Below are 23,156 nucleotides of genomic sequence, written 5' to 3'. Positions count from 1 at the left end.
TAACTGGCTATGTCTTATATATCCTTCAAGATAAAACAACTGTATGACATAGAAAATAATTTTTATGGCTTAATATTTTTAGTCATAATCCTATACCTAGCTTCAAAATTTGTTCTGGCCTCAGTCAAAAAACAGAAAAGAGCATCACATGCTTTGGAATATATTTTACAAGACAAAAAGGTTCTCTAATGATGAAGTCACTGATATTGAATATGTTGGTGAAAAGCTGAAATAAAATTTTTTAAGAGAATGTTAGAAAAGAGATTAACATTATATCTTAATTGCTTAATTAGTATGTTATTTAGCATATTTGTGATTTACATATCTATTACTGCATATGAAATTAAATGAAATATGATTTAAATATATCAAAATGTATGGTTGTTGAAATCTTTACATTTGAGGCAAGTAAAGTCAGTGCTTTGAACAGAAAGTATTTCTTAGATTAAGGCTGGCAGAAAATACTGTATCTAAGCATTTCTGCGTTTCTAGAATAATATATCTATAGCATTTTCTACCAGCTTAGATACAGCATTTCCTACCAGCTTATAAGAAATCTTGTCAGAATGGACCAATATGGGATATAGAAATGAACTAACTAGGCTGAAGACAGAGTGAGGCAGAAACAGGTTGACACTGTGTAGTCAGACCAGATGCTCAACAGAAGCTGGAAGCTGGGAGAAGATGATGAGCAGCCATCAGGAACTTGGCTGGACTTGACCATTCAATGCTGAGTGTATAACTAGAGGGCCTCAGACTGAAATTACATGGTCCTAATGAGAAAGCAGAGACTGATGTTTTTGATTAACCAAAGTGAAAGCACTGGAAAAAAGGTACAGTAAACTGCAGAATGCAGCTTCATCCTCTCCTTAGTAATGAGAAGTCCTACTGGACAGCATCTGAAGCCTTTGTCTGTATTCCTCATATCTTTATTCTCACCATCTTGCATAGTGCCTATCATGATACAGGTACTCAAAACTATCTTTAAGTGGATGAATATATAAATAATGTAACCTCAAACTTTTTCATAGTTTGTTATTAAAGAAAGTTGTAAGAGGACACAAGAAAGTGAAACTAGCTATGACTCACGGGACGAGGTGACAGAGAAGGGAAAGAAAAAATGTTTGAAGCAAGGAAACTGAAGGCTGTGTGCAGTAGACTGTTGCTAGGTCACAAGGAGAAGAAAGGGGCTATTCCATACACTAACAAAGCTGTGTAAAGGCCAGGTCTTATACCCTAAATCACACATTTTAAGATTTACTAGAAATAGAGCATAGAATCAGCCATTGGAGTGCAGTATGTGAGACTAAAATTGCACCTGGCTAGTAAAGAGTTTAATATAAACATATTAAGATGTTGGTATTTATTTAGTAAGCAACAGGAATCAATAAAAGTTTATAAAAGGAGGAACATATGATTGAATTTGATTTTTAGGAAAATAGATGTAACAGAGGATGAAATAGAGTGAGCAAAGACTGGTGAGAGGAAGATAATTTGAGAAGTTTTCAGTTAATCAGGTGACAAGTGACGAGGGCTTAAAGTAAGACAATGCTGGCAGGAAGAAGAGGAGCCAGAGAAAAGACAAAACGCAGAGACAGAGTGAATGCAGTAATCACCTATAGGGAGTGAGCTGTGAAGAAAGATAGGCGAATCCCTGGTTTTTAATTTATAGGGCTGAGTAGATGGTGATTTAATCATCTAAACTCAAGAACAAAGAGAAAAAGCAAATTTGATTAAAAAGATCAATACTATTCTGATCAGTCCTATTTTCTGTTTTATATTCTGTTGTCTATTTATAATTATTACATTTCACCCAAACAAATAGTACATGCTTAATTAAAAAATCTAAGAACATACACAAGAAAGGCAATGAGAAAATATCAGCCAAATTCCCACCTCCTAACCACTATTACTGATATTACTGTGCTATGTGGCAGTATATGCAAGCCCATAGATAGGGACTTTTGTTTGGTTGTTTTTGTTTCATGTAAATGAAAGTATACTTTACTTTTTCATCACAATACATCATACATATTTTACAAGATAAACATGTTTTACTACACCATAATTTTCAATAGCCTCCAAACAGTGTATTATCATATAGAAATATCAAATTTTACTTTTTACCCATTTTACCCATTGTTTGCAGATGACATTATCTTATATTTGAAAAAAAAAAACCCTAAAAATTTCATTAAAACTATTAGAAATGGTAAATTCAGTAAAGTTGCAGGATACCAAATCAACATGCAAAAATCAATAGCATTTCCTTATACTAACAGAAAACAACCTGAAAAAGAAATCAAGAAAGTACTTCCATTTACAATAGTTACACATAAAATGATATACTTAGAAATAAACTTAACCAAAGAATTAAAAGATATCTATAATAAAAACTATAAAATACTGATGAAAGGAATTGAGGACACACAAAAAATGGTAAGATATTCCATGTTCATAGATAAGAAGAATCAATACTGTTAAAATATTCATACTACCCAAAACCATTTACAGATTCAATGCAATCCCTATGAATATACTAATTAGATTCTTCACAGAAACAGGGAAAAAAAATCCTAAAATTTATATGGAACCACAAAAGACCCAGAATAACCAAAGCCATCCTCAGAAAAATAAACAAAATTGGAGGAATCATATTACCTGACTTCAAATTATACTACAGAGCTATAGTAACCAAAATAGCATGGTACTGCCATAAAAGCAGACACATAGACCAACGGGACAGAATAGAGAACCCAGAAACAAATCCACATTTCTACAGTGGACTCGTTTTTTACAAAGGTGCTAAGTCTTTTCAATAAGTGATGCTGGAAAAACTATGTATCCATATGCAGACTAGTGAAACTGGATCCCTATTTTTACCATATACAAAAATAAAATCAAAATAGATTAAACTTCTAAATCTAAAAACTCAAGGTATGATGGTTCTACAAGAAAACATTAAGGAAACTCTCCAGGACATTAGACTAGGCACAGCTTTCTTAAATAATAACCCCCAAGCACAGGCAACCAAAACAAAAATGGACAAATGGAATCACATCAAGTAAAAGGCTTCTGTGTGGCAAAGAAAACAATCAACAAAGTGAAGAGAAAACACACAGAATGAGAGAAAATATTTGCAAACTGTGTATATGACAGGTGATTAATCACCAGAATATATAAGGAGCTCAAACAACTCTACAGGAAAAAAATCCAATAATCTGATTTAAAAATGGGGAAAATACCTGAATAGACATTTCTTAAAAGACAACATATAAATGGCAAAGAGTTATATGAAAAGGGGCTCAACATCATTGACTATCAGACAAATGCGAGTCAAAACTACAATGGGATATCACCCCACCCCAGTGAAAATGGTTTATATCCCAAAGACAGGCAATAACAAATGCTACTGAGGATGTGGAGAAAAAACAAGCCTTATATGCTGTTATTGGGGATGTAAATTAGTATCACTGGTCTGGAGAACAGCGTGGAGTTTTCTCAAAAAACTAAAAGTAGAGCTGTCATACGATCCAGCAATTCCACCGGTAGGTATATACCCAAAAGAAAGGAAATCAGGATATCAAAGAGAAGTCTGCACTGCCATGCTTATTGCAGCACTATAGCTATCACAATAGCTAACATTTGGAAGCAACCTCAGTGTCCGTCAATGGAAGAATGGATAAAGAAAATGTGGTACGTATACACAATGCAGTATTGTTCAGCTGTAAAAAAAGAATGAGGTCCTGTTATTTGCAACGACATGGATGGAACTGGAGGTCATTATGTTAAGTGAAATAAATCAGGCACAGAAAGACAAACTTTACCAGTTCTCACATATTTGTGGTGGAGCTAAAGATTAAAACAACTGAACTCACAGAGAATAGATTGATGGTTACCAGAGACTGGGAAGGGTAGTAGGTGGTGGTGGGGTTGGGCGGGGCAGTGGTTAATGGGTACAAAAATATAATTAGGTAGAATGAATAAGATCTAGCATTTGATGGCACACAAGATGACTACAGTCAACAATAATTTATTGTATATTTAAAATAACTAAATTAACTAAAAGAGTATAATTAGATTGTCTGTAACACAAAGAAAGGAAAAATGCTTGAAGGATGGATATCCCATATACCCTGAAGTGGTTATTATGTCCTATATGCCAGTATGAAAATATCTCATGTACCCCTAAATATATATATACTATGTACCCACGAAAATTAAAAATTAAAATTACAAAAAAAGAAAAAGGAAAATGAGGGATACGGGTTTCCTCACCTAAGGAACATAGTACTTGTTTGAGTTACGTAGGAAAATATGCTTCCACACATTCTTTCTAATATATTTTTTCACTTCCAACTTTAATTAACCTAATGAAATAGGGCAAGTATTATTCTTCCCTATTTTCATGACTCCACTGAGAAGTAGGGAAATCGAGTCACTTGTCCAAAGGAACAAGACTGTTGGGTTGAAAAAACAGGAATGGAAGCCACACTTCCTTTTTGTCCGTACTCTTTCTACTGTGCTGCGTGCATATTTTCTCCCAGCTGTGCAAATTCAATGAGCTGGTATGGCTGTCTTAACCAGTTTTGCAGTTTGACCTTGTGTCTTTAACTGACTTATAACTGATATTATACATTTGTGAGACTTATTTTTCTTGCTTACCTCATCATTCTCTTCTCTACTTAGAATAGCAAAATATTAAAAAGTCAAGTTGTAAATATCAAGTTATTCTTTCAATAGAAAGTAAGCCACTGTGCATGTTGCCAGAAAACTGATTTAAGAAACTGAACAGCTCACTGTATTCCTTCTGGGCAGTGAATTTTTGTACCTTTCTAGTCCTTCTGCTCCTTTTTCAGTAAATCCTTCAGCCACTGGTTCCATGAGAGTAATGGTGTTGAACTTCTCTGACAAGTGATACTATATCACTGTAAAGCAAACACACTTCTGTACATCCATAATCATTACCAGTCAGTTTTTTTTTTTGAGTCACCAGTAAGTAGAGACAATCATGTGACAATACCAAAGAGGGAGAGAAATTACTTTAGTGCCCAAGTCTGCAGGGTAAACCATTAGACAAGAGTTCATGGGGCTGGATTTATTTAGAATCCTTCTGACTGTTTTATAGGTCTCAGATTTAGCACTCAACCTTATTTCACTTTATTTTCTTCATCTTAACTCCCATGATACTATTTATTAAGGGAGATGTCAGGTATCTGCCTGTCTCCTTCAAAGAGAACAAGAAGCTTTCAGAAAGAACTATATGCAAAGAAATATCCAAACGAAGCACATTTCTCCCATCTGAAATAATCATGCTATTCATTAGCAATCATAATTGTACTTTCTACAAGTCAGACTATGAAGTACCAGTGTCAGATGCTGTTTGTAACAGAGAATACAGGAAAGCAATATTAATTTCAGATGAGTGAGTTTGAGGTCACATCCTTTTCCAATGAGAAATGAGGTAGAGATAAAATCAAGCTTTGATGAGTTTTTGCAGTGCAGATCATGACCTGATGCAATGTGAAGCCGATCTTCAAAATTCACTGTGGTCTGATTTTACTTGTCCTCAAGGATAGTCATTAGGCTGAGCTCACACTATTGGAATTTGGTTTTAAGGACAGGGCAAAGTTTTCCTGCCATAATTACTTCCATCTGCTACACTAACACATGTGTTCCTGCAATAAAAATTTCTAAAACTCTCCAAACTCCACATGCCCCCTTTTGACTAGGCTCTTGCTGTATTGATGTTTCACCTGCATTCCGTCTGGGTGGGAATCTGTCTTGCAGCTGGCTGCTGCTTCAAGGGTGGGGGAAGCTGGGGGAAGTACGGTGCTTGCTGTAAGACTCCAGTGGCAAATTGAACACAGACTTTGCCTTGAGCATTAGAAATTGTGGTCATGTGTGTTACATCATACACCCTGTCACACCTCAGTTGATTCCAATGATTCTTCTTTAATCTATGTTATTTATTCATTTTAAATGACACAAGTATTATACAAATATATTTTTATTGTAAAATGCTATATTGGAATAGAAAAAAGAAAGTCCTCCTTGAGCACACTTTCCTCCCTCCATCTTAAATAATAAGTGAGATGTCTTCTAGGGATTTGGAATTTCCTCTCCTTAAAAAACAAGCATTTTATATATTGTACATGAGCAGACATTCAAAGACCTCCAAAACTTTTCCAAAGGAAAGAAACCAAAGGAAAATACTTCATGAAGTCCCCCTAAATCACAAAGTGAATACGCTCCATGAGAAGAAAGGTTGTATATCAGTGAGTGTGTGTCTGTAAGCAGGGATTGAATTGGTTTGATGAGTCTAAAAAGTTTAGTAAAAAAGACACTTGACAGAGACCCAGGTAGAAAGGAACCCTGAACCATGCAGAACACGTGTACTGATCTGCCAAACTTCAAACTATGCACCTATTTTAATTTTTAAATTATATCATATTTTTCCAAACATCAGAAAAGATTATGATGGTGGGGGGTTACAAACCAAAACCTGGAAATGTAGTTAAAGTACTCTGTGGATTGGGACCAAACCTTTTGTATTTTCTAAAACAATGGAACCAAGAGTTGGATTGAATCTGGAGTCAAAAAGAACTGCATTCAGCCCCTGATTGTACCACACAACTAGCTAACACATGAGCTGGCAGGTCACCTGGGAGCCTTAGTTTTCTGGACTGTTCCATGGGACTCATCCCTGCATCACAGGGCTGTTGTGATGTGTCATGTGACTTCGTGTCTAGCAAGCACCTTCCTCAGTTCTTAGCTAGCTATGGGTTCCCAATAAACATTAAAACGGGGAAAAAAGACACTGGTGTGCCTAAACCTGAAATTTAGAGATATAAGCTAATAACCAAGTGTGGCAATGTAGTACATATTCTTGTTGTTGTGACTAAATGTTATGAACACTTGGCTGCTCTCAGGTTCTGAAATGGATCCTCCCTCCATGTGACTGGGGTGAAACCTAGGCTAGATCTGGAAGCATTACTAGAGCCTGAGCATGCTGAATTGCTGGTTTCCTTGATCAGGATACTGATGAAGATGCCATTAAGAGACTGGCAATGTGAATATTACCTCTTTGTTTAGTTCCTAAAACCATGGTTATTAGTTGCAAGATCTTCCTTAGAAATTATTTTTTCACATGCTTTTCATATATGTGTGCATATATATATATATATATAATTGTATGTGTGTGTGTGTATATATATATACATATATATATACACAATTATTTGCTGAGATACATACTTGTCTTGATTTTTTGTTAGCAAATTCATGATGCAATTTTTTTACATAGTAATGCAGAGTGTGGATATGTTAGTATGCATGCCTTTCAGTCCCTATGGACACAGACATTCCTTGAAGAAGGTGAAAAGTTCAAAGTCCAGAGTTGATCATTTAGGTTGTTAGATTTATTTGATCCTTCTGATGAATGTTTTGTCCAAGAAATACTGTTCACTTGAAAATAAAATGTCTGTGTTTCCTGGCAGACTATTTAAAGTAGATGAGTAAGACACAAAGAGAGGCAGAGAGTGAGGCCACACAGTTGTCAAGGCCCAGAGGAGGACATGAATGAAAGACCAAGGACCATATGCTGAAGAGGTTCAAAGAGGTCATCTAATCCATCCCTGAGACATCAATCATTGCAGTAGACGAGACCACTCCTGAACCACAGAAGACATACGACTGTCAAGCCCACACTAAAGTGTCTCAGGAGACAAACCCTCCCTCTGTAACTCTTTTAGAATCCAATAAACCTGCCAGAAAGTTCTTACATGTTTCTCCCTTGCTGTCTATTACCTATTTCATGGAAATTAGGAAGTGTGTGTTAGCACCCTCCTCAACAGCATCTCAGGTTTCAAAACCTTGAACAAATAAAGAGTTATTTTCAGATTTTTTTTCAGATTTCATTATGTAGTATTTGATGTATGCATAACATATTTGGCTGAAAGTAAAATAATAAAATAAATGGACACAAACTATCCACAACCTGGACTAGGAATTAGTTTCATTGTAGCCATCTTCATATTTCTTTCTGAACCTATTGCTTTGCCCCTAGGGGTAACAATTACTCTGAAGTCTGGATATACTACTCCTTTGCTTTTTAGAAGTTTTGTCATATATACAAATTTAGATTTTCAGTTTTATAAAAATTATATTGTAAGAATTAATTCATATCTTGCTTTTTTCCTTCAAAGTAGTATTTCTAAAATTTATTTATGTTGCAATAGTTCATTATTTTCATTGTTATATGATTTTTTTGTTTGAATATGTCACAACTTAATTGTCTGTTTATGTCTGTTGATAGACATTGCAATTTTTTCTTTTTTCACTGTTTCACTTTTATTTTTATTTTTATTTATTTACATTTTTTTGAGACAGAGTCTCACTCTGTTGCCCAGGCTGGAGTGCAGTGGTGCAATCTCTGCTCACTACAACCTCTGCCTCCTGGGTTCAAGCAATTCTCCTGCCTCAGCCTCCCGAGTAGCTGGGATTACAGGCACCTGCCACCACACCCAGTTAATTTTTGTATTTTTAGGAGAGACAGGGTTTCACCAGGTTAGCCAGGCTGGTCTCAAACTCTTAGTTTCAAGTGATCCACCCATCTCGGCCTGCCAAAGTGCTGGGATTACAGGTGTAAGCAACCATGTCCGGCCTTTTTTTTTTTTTTCCTTTTCTGTTTTAAATCATATTATGAACAATTTTGAATTTTCATACCTATTTCCAGGGTAACACATAAGCTTCTTTATAGCAATATTTTTCAAATCATAGGTCATACTGGATTAGAAAATGTATTTAATGAGCCTCAATAATAAACTTTTAAAATAAAATAATTAAATATAAAGGACCAGAGTAAAAATATAAAATGTTCAGTTTTATACCTGCATGTTATAACTGCACTGAGAAGCAAAGCTGAAGATAAAGACAAACTGCTATTCAAATAGTTGTATGAATTTATTAGACCTATTAATAGATCTCTAATACTAATGGATAGTGTTTTTCTTTTTTTCCTTGTTCTTGCCAGTGTTTGATATTGCCAGATTTATAAGTTTTTTCCATTTTAATATGAAATCTTAATAGGTTGTTAATTTTCATTTCCTTGATTACTGGAAATGTTGCTGGTAATATTGAGCATCTTTATATGTTTATTTGCCACTTACAGATATTCTGTACATTACTTTGTATGTGTCTTTCAATTTTCTATTAGATTGTTTATATTTTATCACTTTGATTCGTATACGCTAGCTTTAAATGTATTATGTATATGCAAGATATTCAACATGATGTTACGGGATAGTAAAGAGGTTACTATAGTGAAGCAACTTAGCATCTATATTAACCCACATATTTATCTTTTTGTTTTGTTTATCATGGCAAGAGGAACTAAAATCTACTCATTTAGCATAAATTCCAAACGGTACAATTTTCTTACCTATAGTTCTCAAAGATCCAGTACAAGGAAGGATGCCCACTTCCACCACTTGAATTCAACATAGTACTGAGAGTACTAACAAGAGAATTTAGATAAAAGGGGGGAAAAAGGCAGCTAAATTGGAAAAGAAGTAAAATTATCTTTATTTGCAGATGATGTGATTGCATATGTTAAAAAACCGAAAGATTTCAAGAAAGATTTATTACAACTAACAAATGAATTCTCAATAGCATTTTTATAAACAAAGACCTACTTGAAAAAAAATTAAGAGAAAAAAAAGCTAGGAGAGAGACAAATAATCTTTGTCAAAGTGAGAAAAAAATAAATACATGTAGACACAATAGTCAAGGAGGTACTGGTGATAATTTTCTGGAACAATAAGAAACATGAGCCAGAGAAATTGAAATTTACAACAAGCAAAATAAATGAAATTAAATTCACTCACATTGTATGTGAGCATGGAATACCTTTTCATTTATTTGTATATTTAATTTCATCAATGTTTTATACTTTCATTGAATAGTTCTTCCACCTCTTTAACTAAATTTATTTCTAAGTTTTTTTCATTTTTACAGATACTATTAGTTTCTCACTCTTTTTCTTGTATTTCAAACTTTTATTTTTTCATCTCCTGTGTTTCTGTGTAACATTTTACTAGTATCATTCTTAACTATATTTGTTTTATATGTCTGGTTTGCCTTTTTTTATTATTGCCATAGCTTCATTTTACTTCCTAAAAGTTTTATTTTGTTCTTTTTTCAAATAAGCTAGGTTATATTTCAGAATATGTTACTCATTTTTAAGTCGTATTTTTAAAACTCTTTAAACATAGTTATACTATATCTGAAAATTTCAGTATCTGAAGTGTTTGAGGATCTAGTGTGACTTCACTTGTGGTACCTTGCTTCTTTATGTTGGTGTTTGTTTTGCTATTAAATTGTGAACACTTATTGCATAGAACTTTGTTCTATCTTTTAGTAACTTGAATCTCCTTTCACATAACTTACTCGGCAAAAATTCTGAGGACACTACTTGGAAATTCTTTTATCTAGTGAGAAATTTGGTATTAATCAGTTGTGATATAAGGACTGCTACCAATCTTCTTCCCCATCTCAAGTTCAGTTTTCCTTCCTTGTGGAGCCCAGGTTCCACTGACGATTCCAGCTTACCACCTCTGAATTTTTCCCTAGGAGCACATTGCTTTTATATTACTATCCACTGCTTTCCTTAACACCTGTTTTCAGTTCACTGTTTATTTTTAAATATATTTGTTGTAAATTATTGTGACAGGTATTTAAAGGTTTACTCTGCCATATAAAAGAAGCATAGGTTTGAACTGTCTTTCTGTCTTTTCACTATTGGTATCTTTCTTCTTGATATATTTAATAGACATGGAAAATGGATGATGTTTCTCTTTACCTTTCATTTTACATAAGACAGCAATAGCTCAGAATGAAATCGTATTTATTTCACTGAGCACAAGTTATTAAAGCTGTTACAGCTCATTTAAGATGTGAATCTAAGATTTAGATTTGTATTCTAAATTTATACATCTATTATGTTTATTCATTATTAACTATGACTTCTTTTTTTGAAAGTAGAGATGTGGCTTCTTAGGACAGTTGTAGTCTTCTTGGAAGCCACATTATTTTTAAAACAGATTCTGTGAAGCTAAGTTTAAGTTAATCAGAACATAAGTACATACATTCATTAAAACACACACGAGTTGAGAAATGATGGAAAATGTATTTGGCAAAACCCATTTGGCAGCTTTCCGAAACCAAAACATTCAAAAAATGCTATTTAATCATTTTTTAAAAACTAAAACATGACCAGATTTTTCAATGCCTAAAAATTTAATTATTTGGCATATTTATTTGTTGCGGCAGAGTAACTTTTAGTAATTCTTAATACTCATTTTATAAATATTAATAGTAAAGTCTATATATTAGGTCTTGCATTGATTTTTCCACCCAATTTAGAAACTCAAAATGAGCATAGTCAAAAATGATACAAGACTTAGCATGACCTGTTATTCTGTACATAGAAGAATGCTGTGTACCAAGGGAAGCTACCACATGTGCAAACAACTCAGCAATGATAAAATTCCAAATTCAATTATTTAAAAAAATTCCACAATTAATTGACCAAAAAGATCAGAAAACAGTTTGGAAAAGACCTTTTATTATCACTTTAACTTTAGTGAAGTAATCATTGTCTTCTTAATTCTTGGATTTAAGCCATTATTTTCACATTCATGTGAATCAACAGTATCAATTGCAAATTGGGCTGCTCGACCATGTGAGATTAGTTTGCTTGAGAAAATGAGGTTTACTTATTGAGTGCTTAACGTGGCTGTACTAAAACTTATTCAGGTTCCCCAGAGTATTAACTTTACTTTGACTCCAATGTTGTGATCAAGATTGTTCATGTGTAGCATATTGATAGAGAATTACTGTTTCCCAAAAATGATAGAAATTTTAGCTATCCATTATTCCAATCTTTGCAACGTGCACCCAGTCATCTGCAAATTATCCTTCTCTTCCTAAATTCAATAACTCTTGAGTTTAGGGCTCAGAGAGCACCTTCAATAGCTCTAGTCTCAAAAAAAAAAAAAGAAAAGAAAACCAACAACAACAATAACAAAAAACAACAAAAAGAAACTAAGGCTTTGGAGGTAACCACTTCTTAAACTCTTTAATGGCAGAGAGAACATCTTCTTTAACACTAATAGCAGTCCTTGAATAAACATCTACTATATGCAAAGGACTTTATACACACTATCTTCACAGAAGTCCCTAGATAGTATTGTCTCTACAGATATCCATAGAACAGGTAAACTGAAGCTCCTATAGGTTCGTCAAAATGGGAATTCAATTTCTAGTTGAAGTGCCAAGACCTACTGCCCTACCTCTCTCCCTCACTTAGGAGGCCTGTCTTCCTATGGGTCTTCCCTGGGCCCAAAGGATATTTTTTTGGGTATCTGTCTTCGCTACTCCTGGGTCTCCAAAACCAAGGTATCCCACTGGCTTGGCTGAGATCTAGCATACTCACAGACAATCTGAAAATAATATTCCAGGAATACATCCTTAACTCTGATATTTTGTAGCTCATAATGAAATAAGATGCACAGAGAACAACTTAGTTTTCCTTCCTGCCTTCTCGCCACTCCTACTCCAAATGCCCCTTCTTCTTAAGACCACACCCTGCTTTGCCTCCTAGGATTGGCCCAGCCTTCCCACTCCCTGCAGTTACTGATGCATAACCCAAAACAGACCAAGAATTGGATACCCTCCTAAGGTAAACCTCAATCTCCAGCCTTTCCAAAGGTAGTGAGCGCTACAGTTTCCAATCATCCTGGCTTTCTCCTTACTCCTTCATGTCCCTAGAGTACGAAGGGGCTGAATACAGTACAATAGCCTATCATCTAATTCTCTCCTGGATTATGGAAATGATTCTGAAAAACAATTTAAAGATAATTTCATTTTAGGATTGGGGTCTTGTTTCTTAGAAAATATTATAAACATAAAATTATTCTTTCCAAGTAGTGGCTGTTATGCTTCAATTACATTTCTGTTATTATTACTAGGCAGTAATGATTCATATATTTTAATAAGAGCTATCAAGCTTGTTTGTAATTTGGAACCAGAGATGTGTTGTAACTGTCCTTGGTCCTTAAAATCTTAGCAGAAGAAAGACACTACTAGGCCTGTAATGCATAGCACAAAATGTTCACATCCTTGAAGACAGGGACTTCTAGAACACTAATTTTAGGGCCTTGTGCATACTAGACATTAAAAAGGGAACTTGAATAGAAAATATGTCCTTTTGTTTTATTTTAAGTTATAGGTATAGACAAATAAGCATGAGGCCACTGGATTAAGTACTTTGATAAAATTTGTTAGTGGTTTTACACAGCAGAATGCCAGACAGATTTAGAATAAGTGGTGTTTGTATTCATTAATAGTAGCATCCAATACATCCATACTAGTTTTTGTTTCAAAGTTATTACAATCGGTTTATGGAAGTTTGTTTGGGCATGGGGCCTGAAGCTAAAAAATAAAAAACCTGGCTCCTCTGTTCTTTTAAAGTCTTTCTAGCAAGAATTTGAGAACTCTAAACTTACTGCAATAGAGAATGGGAGCTAGAGTGTTTAAAACTAAACATATACCCACTACACTTGAGGTCAAAATACAACCACTTCCTCAGAAAGTTTTGTATGAAAACATCACATCTTTTAGATTTACAGGGACATTTCATCCTATTTACTAATTTTAAAATATCAGCTGCTGACATCAGGGGAATGATGCTGATAAATTTTTATGACATAATATAAATAGCTAAATTTCTCATAAAGTGCACCAGAAAAAGAGCAAATAGTTTGGCTAACTTTATTTTCACATAAAACGTATTTTCTGTAAAAATGCAAAATCATTGTTTAAATGAACTGTGATGACAATTGCTAGTAACATTATTTCACATGTTTAAATAATCTTAACTCTTAAAACAAAGGCAAAATGTGGTACTTGTGCACCAAATTTCAATTATTTGTTTTTGAATGATCTAGCCTTGCTTTTCCAACTACGTTTTGGAGCAAAGGGTCACAAATCCTTCAAGCTTATCTTTTCCTCAGTCACACTTGCCCTCGACTTTAATTCTAGATTGTGTGGTGTCGCATACTTTCTCACTCTACTCTCTGGGATCCCGACTGTTTGCTGAGAAGAAAAATCACTATTTTTTGTTCCATGCATCTTTCTGGTCCACATAGATTGGTCTAAGTTATAAGACAGAAAGAATGCCAGCTCCTCACATGCTCAGGTAGACAGGAGTTTGCTCTCTGCTCCAGGAGTGTGTAAAACCACACAATGGTCTAATAATGATTGCTTTCTAGTCGGAAGAGAGTCATTTTCTTTCCCTTCACACTTCTTTTCCCTCAGCCCCCATTTCCTTCAAAGCTTAAAGCTGGGATAAAAATTAACTTGCATTGAAATGTTTAAGATCACTTTCCACCATTCTAGCAGAACTTTTTTTTTTTGAAAATCTATTCGTTTCTTAAAAGAACACTGTATAACTTTTCCACAGGGTTTAGAAATGGAATTCAAGCCAAACAATACTCAGTGTTTAGGCAGAATTGACTAGCTTTTTCTTCATAGCTTGATCAAAAAACAAATCCATTTTAGACTCCAGTTTCTAAACCTGACATCTGAAAGTAAGAAATCTTTCACTGTAGAGATTCATCAATTGGGCTATTTTCTGAATCTATGCCATTTTGATTTTAAAATGTAAGACACTACCTGCCTGCCAATAGATGCGGAAGGTGAGACAGCACTCCTTGGGTTTTCATTGGCTATCTTGGGGATCTCTGGGAGTGCAAGTAGGCAAGGGAAGCTTTCTCAGCCACTGCTCTGCCTCTCAGCTGTCCGCATGAAAATACAGCTTCTCAGAGAAACCCTCATCTCTCACTACGGATCTTAACATTTTTTCCTCTTCAAAGTGTCTTAGTTTATTGAGGAAAGAGAATCAACAGGGTGAATCATCCTACATTTTTTTCAAAGACCAAATCTTCAACCCCTATTTTGAATTTCAGTTCCATCTTGCTCTTTTCTTAAAGATTTTGCTCATGCTACTATTCACCATATTCTCTTGGACTAATGATCTTCCATCTTTACTCAATCAGTTCTATCACAAAATACCACTAACACTGCCCTTTTCAAGGTCACGAGCATCTTTCATGCTGCCAGACCCAACAAGCACTGATTGTTGGCAGCTCCATCTACCTCTCAGCAGCATTCTCCAGGGCTGACTCTCCCCCTGCTTTTTAAACACTCTCTTTTCTTGGATTCCATGGCAATATGCCTTTCTCAAACATTTCCCAAATCCATAGTTTCTTACTGCCTATTTACTTGCAAATCTTTTTTTTTTTTTCCAGACAGATCTCTAACTATTGGTGTTCTTTTGGCCAAGCATTGAGCCCACTTCTTTTCTCTAACCATATTCTTTCCCTAAGTGACCTTATCCAGTTCTACAGCTTTAGATTCCATCTCTATGGTAATGACTCGCAAATTTGTATTTCAACCCTAAAGTGCTTCCCATCTATCTGATTACTTGCTCAAAATCTCTGTGCAGATGTGCCACAGTCATCTCAAGTTTAACGCATTCAAATAGAACTCTCATTTTTTTTTTCAATAAGCCCCTTTGTCCAGCTTTCTTTATCGTAGTAAAGGCACCACTATACACTCACTTTCTTAAGAGTTACTCCTGATTTCTTCTTTTCTCTTACCATGCCCTTTATTCCACCCCATACAATCCGCCAGCAAGTTTTGCTCATTTTATCTTTCTCTTTTATTCTTTGTTGTTGTTGTTGTTTGAGATGAAGTCTTGCTCTTGTCTTCCAGGCTGGAGTGCAGTAGTGCGATCTCAGCTCACTGCAACCTCTGCCTGCAAGGTTCAAATGATTGTCCTGCCTCAGCTTTTCAAGTAGCTGGGATTACAGGTGTGTGACACCATGCCTGGCTAATTTTGTATTTTTAGTAGAGATGGGATTTCACCTCTGACTTCCTGATCAGGTGATCCACCCACCTTGGCCTCCCAGAATGCCGGCATTACAGGTGTGAGCCACCATGCCTGGCTCATTCTATCTTTCAAATATATATTACAGTCATCCATTCTATGCCTCCTTCTGCCCAAGTTTCAGATAATTGGTGGCCAGAGTTATTGCAATTGCCGCTGAGCACATCTTTTCTTTGCTGCTCTTGCCCACTCACAACCCTCCTGCTAAACTCATCATTTAAAACCGAAAATAAGCTCATTGCAGTAATTCCCACCATCAAACCAATCAGTGGTTTATCATCAGGTCCCAGCCCATATCTGCAGAACTACCTCTTGTTCTACCCTTCCCTGCACTGAGCTCAGGCTCACAGATCATACTCAGGCATCTTGAACATACTGAGATGGGAGTGTTGGTATAAATGAGCTTCCTCAGAAAGTACTGTCCAACCATGCCTAAAGAGCCTGTCCCATTTGTTTTTAGCTCAGCCAACATTTCTGTCTTTCATAGCATTGATCAGAATTTCTAATGACTATTTTTTTTAACTTTTAATTATTTGCCTCTTTCACAGAACTATAAGATTTTTGTTAGCATATCTACCTCATGCACTCTTCTATCCTTTTTACCTGGTGACTGGTATGAGTAGGTGCCCAGTAAATAATCACTGAAAAAATAGATTCAATGCAGAGTGCTTACAATAACAGGAATTTTTCCACACTGCACATATGATATTGGGCTGCTAATTGGGCTTCTAAATATAGAGCAAATAAATTGTGTAAAATAAGCCATGTGAGAAAATGAATATTTCTTGGAGAATGTGAACTTTGCATTCATTTAGCTTCTAGGTCCCAATTTATGATCCGAGGGCTGCATTAACGTAGGTTTTTTGTGATTAATTATTTATGGGGCATTGAAATGATCTGTGCCAAAAAGCAGATCCTGCTTTAAATAGCTTTAATACGTCGGAAGACGTTACTAGACACAATTCAAAAAAATCTACACGCAGATTATTACAGGTTTGCTGAAATTACATTAATTACCCTTGATATAACACAAAGTGAGAAAAAACACTATTTGAAGTCCTTTTTAAATGATTAAAGGGGCAGCTGTTTCAAGATCCAGGTGCTAAGGTGAAAATAGAAATTTACATCCAACTTTTTAATTCAAGGATTCTGTTAATCATGATATTATGGGCCTGATTTTCCTACTGACTACACAATCTAGATTTCATTTATCTCAAGGGTTGATGACGTTTGTTTTAACATTGACATTATTTTCTTAGACAGTCAGAGAACATTTTTGTATTCTCATGGGGGAAAAAATTAAAGTCAAAATATACAGAAACATTTGAATTTATCTCAGACAATAGAAAGAAATTTATATAGAGACAAGAAAAAGAAGAGAATAAACTTCAAAGAGTCTTCGAATGAATTCTTAATTGCAGCATGTATGTTGTGTATACAAATATATAGTACATATGCATGCACTCAACCCCTCCCCACACACACATACACATTTCCCTGTAAAAGAGATTTGATTGATGTACAAATGAAAGACTGGAATCTTTCCCTCTTGGGCCTTCCTTACAGCTATAGCAGCCTTTGAGGCACTTATTGGACTACTTCAGTCTTTTCAAACTGGAGATAATTAAACTTTTATATCCTAAGTTATACGTTGTATGTTAGAATTAACTTCTCTCCTATGCATTTAGTATAGTACCAATTATGTATCATTCTTAGAGAATTAAGAAAGTAGTCACTCAATTCATTTTCTGTGTTCTGTGGTTGAGATGAGAAAATATATAGGGTTATCAGTAATTTCAAAACCACTGATATTAATAGTAGAAAAAGATGATGATACCATTACATAGAATAGGTTTGTCAAATAGACTACAAAAGTTCTGTTCTTCTCCCCTTACTTTCCCATAGCAGACATTGTTAATCAATCATGGCACTCTGTGCCTGTGTCTGGATGATGCCTTTGAGTTCTCCTGAACACTCTGCTGTAGGCAGCCATTACCTATCAATCAGAATCAAGAATACAAGATGAAGCGAAATTGCCATTCTGATGTGGAAGATTAGGGTGATTGAAAAGGTGGATGAAGAATAAAGCTAATATAATAAAATCAATCTTCTGATGAATTGCCTACCTTTCCTATTCGAAGGTTTTAACTAGCAACAAATATATGTGAATATCGTGAATGGTGTTTTAAGCTATTACATATTGTCTTTAAAAATAGTAATTCCCTAGGTTATTCAAGATGTTATTATTCTGTATTTATTGAGAATAGTCATATAATTTGGCATATAGATAGGCAGAAAAGAAAAAAATAGGAATCAAAGTTGTGGACCTATTAATAAGGAGAATGATATCATAGCTACATCAAAGAAAATTTTTTCCCCCATGAGAATACAAAAATATTCTCTGACTGTCTAAGAAAATAATGTCAATATTAAAACAAAGACATCAAAGAAAATTAAACATTTATAAAATATGAAAAGGATAACCTTTGAAAAAGAGAGATCAAATTGAAACATGCCCTATCAAGTAGCTGATTCTTTCATTGTTTCCACATAGTATGAACCCCAAGGTCTCCTAAACAGATATAGTAACAGCTCAGTAAAGACTGTACAGATAGAAAAAACAGTTGGGTCCTTTGCCCCCCTAAACCTCTTTCTATTGCATTTCACATTAATTGCAGATGGAGCCATATCTTCCTGATACTCTTGCAGATTCATCCCCATCCAGACTCTGGGGATATAAAGACCACTAAATGAGATGCTTATCCCTTCGATATCAATGAATCCTGTCTGTCTTCTCCTATTCTACCCCTGCTTCCTATGGTAATGTCCAGACTTCTTCCCCTATTCCTTTCTTCTAAGTCAGTTCCAGTTTTTATTTTCTTCTATCTGACTTCCTGTTGGAGTTCTTCATCCTGAGCCCCAATTTGTTTTACTTGTTTGTTTTTAGGACTTAAGAGTAGTATCTTGGCACTTGGAATCCACTCGAGCTCAAATCTCAGACCCTACTATTTAGTTCCTGTCACATGTTGTCACACCTGAAACTAATGGCTCTCTTGCTAAGTGATGATGACAGAGATGATTAGAAATATATTCATGTATAATTATAATTATAATTATCTTCATTTTATGGACAAAGAATCTGAATCTCAGATGGACAAAGAAACTGAGCCTCAGAAGGGTTAAATACGTTGTCCAAGATTCACTGTGAGGAAGTAGCAGAGCTAGAGTCAAACCCAGGACTGTTGATCTCTAAGTCTTCTTATCTTTTTTCTTTTTTTTCCTTTTGAGATGGAGTTTCACTCTTGTTGCTCAGGCTGGAGTGCAATGGTGTGGTCTCTGCTCATTGCACCCTCAACCTCCTGGATTCAGGCAATTCTTCTGCCTCAACCTCCCGAGTAGCCAGGATTACAGGTATGCGCCACCATGCCCAGCTGATTTTTGTACTTTTAGTAGAGACGGGTTTTCACCATGTTGGCCAGGCTTGTCTCAAAAGCCTGACCTCAGGTGATCCACCGAGGTTGGTCTCCCAAAATGCTGGGATTACAGGCATGAGCCATCATACCTGGCCTAAGTCTTCTTACCTTTTCTAACACAACACATAGGAATGTTCTGCCTGCTCTTTCTCCCCCTAGTAGAGCTACCATTGTTCATTCACTTATTTGTTCATTCAGCAAATATTTACTGAGCAACTATCAGGCAGGATGTAAGACACTGGGAATACAACAGAGATATATGAAATAATTCTTGACTATACAGACCTCCAGGAATGCCCAAAATCTCCATTAACAAGGGTCAGCAGACTTCCCATTTATTCGAAATAAGGATAAACTACAAAAGACTTTTTCAAAAGAAACTGTATGGTCTAATGTGTGTTTTAGGAATACTATTCCCAGTGGGGAGGCCATATTAGATTGTGCATTTCAAGGGGTAAAGAATAACTAATAAATTCCTAAATAATCTAACAAGCAACAATAGCCCCAACCTGGGTGATATTAGGAATACACAAAGAGGAAGATGAGCAACTTTTAGGTTGAATGACAAAGATTTGCTAAGTGACTGAATATAAGGATTGAAGGAGAGAGAACTATCAAAAATGGTTATGAGGTGGGTACAAAAAATATAGAAAAAATAAATAAGATCTAATATTTGATATCACTATAGGGTGACTACAGTCAGTAATAACTTAAGTGTACATTTAAAAATAACTAGGAGTGTATAATTGGATTGTTTATAGCCTTTGTAACATAAAGTATAAATGCTTGAGAGGCATAAAGTATAAATGCTTGAGGGGATGGATACCCCTTTCTCTATGATGTGATTATTACACATTGCATGCCTATATTAAAACATCTCATGTACTCTATAAATATGTAACCTACTATTTACCCACAAAAAATAAAAATTAAAAAATTAAATGAAGTCTCTAGACTATGATGCTAGATGGCAAATAACACAAATGATAGTGAATGGATGTTTTAAAACTAGAAACAAGTTTGTGGGAGAATATAGAGCTGAGTTTTGAACTTGTATTTGAGGCACACATAGGGAACCAGGTACATTTTTATGAAGAACTTGGAAATTCCAGTTGAGAGCCTATGAATAAGGTAAGATTTGAATATAGAGGTTTGATAATTGTCTGTTGAGTGACGATAACTGAAGTCATGGGAAAAAATGTGATGCTTGAAGGAGAAAACATTTAAAAAGAAGAAAAGAGTCCAAAAGTGAACATGAGAGTTAAACTTGCATTTCAAATACAAGTGTGAGAAGTGGAACTCGCAAAAGGGATCACTGTACATTGCAAAATATATCCACAATCCCTTCTTCGCTCTTTGCTATGGCCTTGCCTCATGCAGTGTGGTTTTTAAGCTTTTTCCATCAAGAAGTAGAGTCTATTTTCCCTCATCTTGAATCCTGGTTGCCCTTTGGACTGGCTTTGTTAACAGAACGCAGAAGGGATTATTTGACTTATGTGATTTCACATTCTTATTTAGAATTTGAGCTGTTGCCAATTGTACAAGCCCAGGCTGGCCTTTGCAAGTGCAAGGTGGAGGATAGGAGGCCTTCTGGAGCAGAAACAAACCAGCCCAGTAGAGGCCATTCTAGGCCAGCCATCCCCCAGCTAAGCCAGCAGCTAACCACAGAGACATGAGTGAGCCCAGCTGGGACCAGAACTGCTGAGCTAAGCACAACCCAAATTACTGACTTGTAGAATTGTAAACTAAATAAACGGTTGTTGTTTTAAACTATTAACTTTTGGGAGAGCTTGTTATGTAGTAAAAGGTAAAGGTAATTGATACAGAGATTGAGATAGAAAAGGAGGAAATTCAGCATAAGCTAGCATCAAGAGTAAGTAGGGAAAGAAATACAAAGAGAATAGAGTGATTGACAATGTGAACTATTCCAAACATACCAGACATAACTAAGACTCTATTGCATTTGGCAATGTGCAGGACTCTATTCTGAAAGTGCAGTTTCAAGGAACGAGGTGGGTGGGGAAGACCAACTGCAGGAGAAATAGAGACTGAGAGTAAAGTCTTCATGTTCAATGTAATTAAGAAAACGTTTCCTTCCCTGGGAGAGAATATTAGAAGCAAGAACACTATGATCCTTAGTGTCTTCAGCGATACATAAGGAGGTTAGTCTTGGTAACTGTGGAAAATGCTTTCTTTACTTGTGCTCTGTTGTTGGTGGGAGACAGAAGAACTTGATACTCATACACGCAGGTTTGAAATCAAACAGGTGTGGGTGTTATTATAAATTCCTTCTGTGTGTTTTTTTTTAAGGGTACATAGATAAAGTCTGAATTTTCTGATGTACTAATACTATTGATAACACTAATAATTATATCCACCCACTAGCATAACATATTACATTTAATTAAATACTACATAAAATGAGCTAGCACTGTGCCTGGCAAATTTTCATGGTTAATAGCATCATCATCATTATTATTGCCCCTAAAACTTGAATAAGTATTTCTTTACTTTGAGCGTAAGTCTACATTGTCATATTCCCCACCTGTTCGTCCAGTTCTGTTTAATAGCAATGCTTCATGGTTTGAGTATTTGACAGTTTCACCATGTGCTTTTACGTCTTTGCATTTTAGGATATACTGAACTTTTTCATGTAATTTCCCTTGGCCACTTTCAGTACTTCTTTGGCCTTCAAATAGATTAGAATCAGAGATAACTTAAGGCAGTTGCAGTAGGATTAAGTTACAGTTGTCAATAAAGGAGGAAACAAGAAATATTAAGCACAAAAGCACAGACATCTGAAGCCATTCAGTGTAGGGGAAAGAGGCAAAATTCCAAATGTTAATTACACTATTATACTTCTGCACAATATAATTGATGTGCATAATGATGACCCTACTTATTCAAAAAAGCATTAACGTATATAGATACTATGTTTTCTAAAGCAGAAACTTTTTAGAGGCTAAGACTGAGCAACAAACTATGTTTTCTGAGTGGACTCTGAGGTAGAAATCCAGTATGGTACAGTACAGAAAGCAAACAAGTAGAGTTGTTCTTGGTGTGGTAGTAGAGATAAAGACCCTAAACGTACTCACCTAACTTGAAAAGACCTAATATGACAGCCCTGTTGCACAGGAAGGGTCGTTAGGAACTTCAGATGTGCCTTAGAAAATTATGTAGAGCAAAGCATGAGATTAATTTTATTTTCAGAAAGTAAACATCAAAATATTTAAAATACAACTCGGTGTATTAAGGGTTGTATTCTCTGGGAAAAATATCTCCTACAGAAAATTGTAGTCCTTCACAATTTTAGATAAATAAGATTTAACTTTTTTTTAAGTAGGAAATTTTCTCAAATGTCATTTTTAATTTTTATAGAACAATTCTACTGACATTTACAGAAGCATAACTTTCATAGGAGAACGTCAAATAAAATTCCTTTATTTCTACCTCATAAAACATTCTTCCTGTGCAAAGTATATCCATACCTAAGAAATACGCATTACCAGTCTCTTGAAACACATTGTCAGCTAATATCAGATCATTTCCCCCTAGTTATTAGTTTTTACATGTTTTCTTTGTTCGTGAATTCAAAATCAGATCTAATAAATACGAGTTTTCAAGAAAAGAACAAAGAATTAAGCAGCAAATGAAAAGTTACAAATTAAAAT

The sequence above is a fragment of the Saimiri boliviensis genome, chromosome 15, assembly GCF_048565385.1.
Source record: "Saimiri boliviensis isolate mSaiBol1 chromosome 15, mSaiBol1.pri, whole genome shotgun sequence".
NCBI classification, from domain to species: domain Eukaryota; kingdom Metazoa; phylum Chordata; class Mammalia; order Primates; family Cebidae; genus Saimiri; species Saimiri boliviensis.
This window is presented reverse-complemented; position numbering follows the sequence as displayed.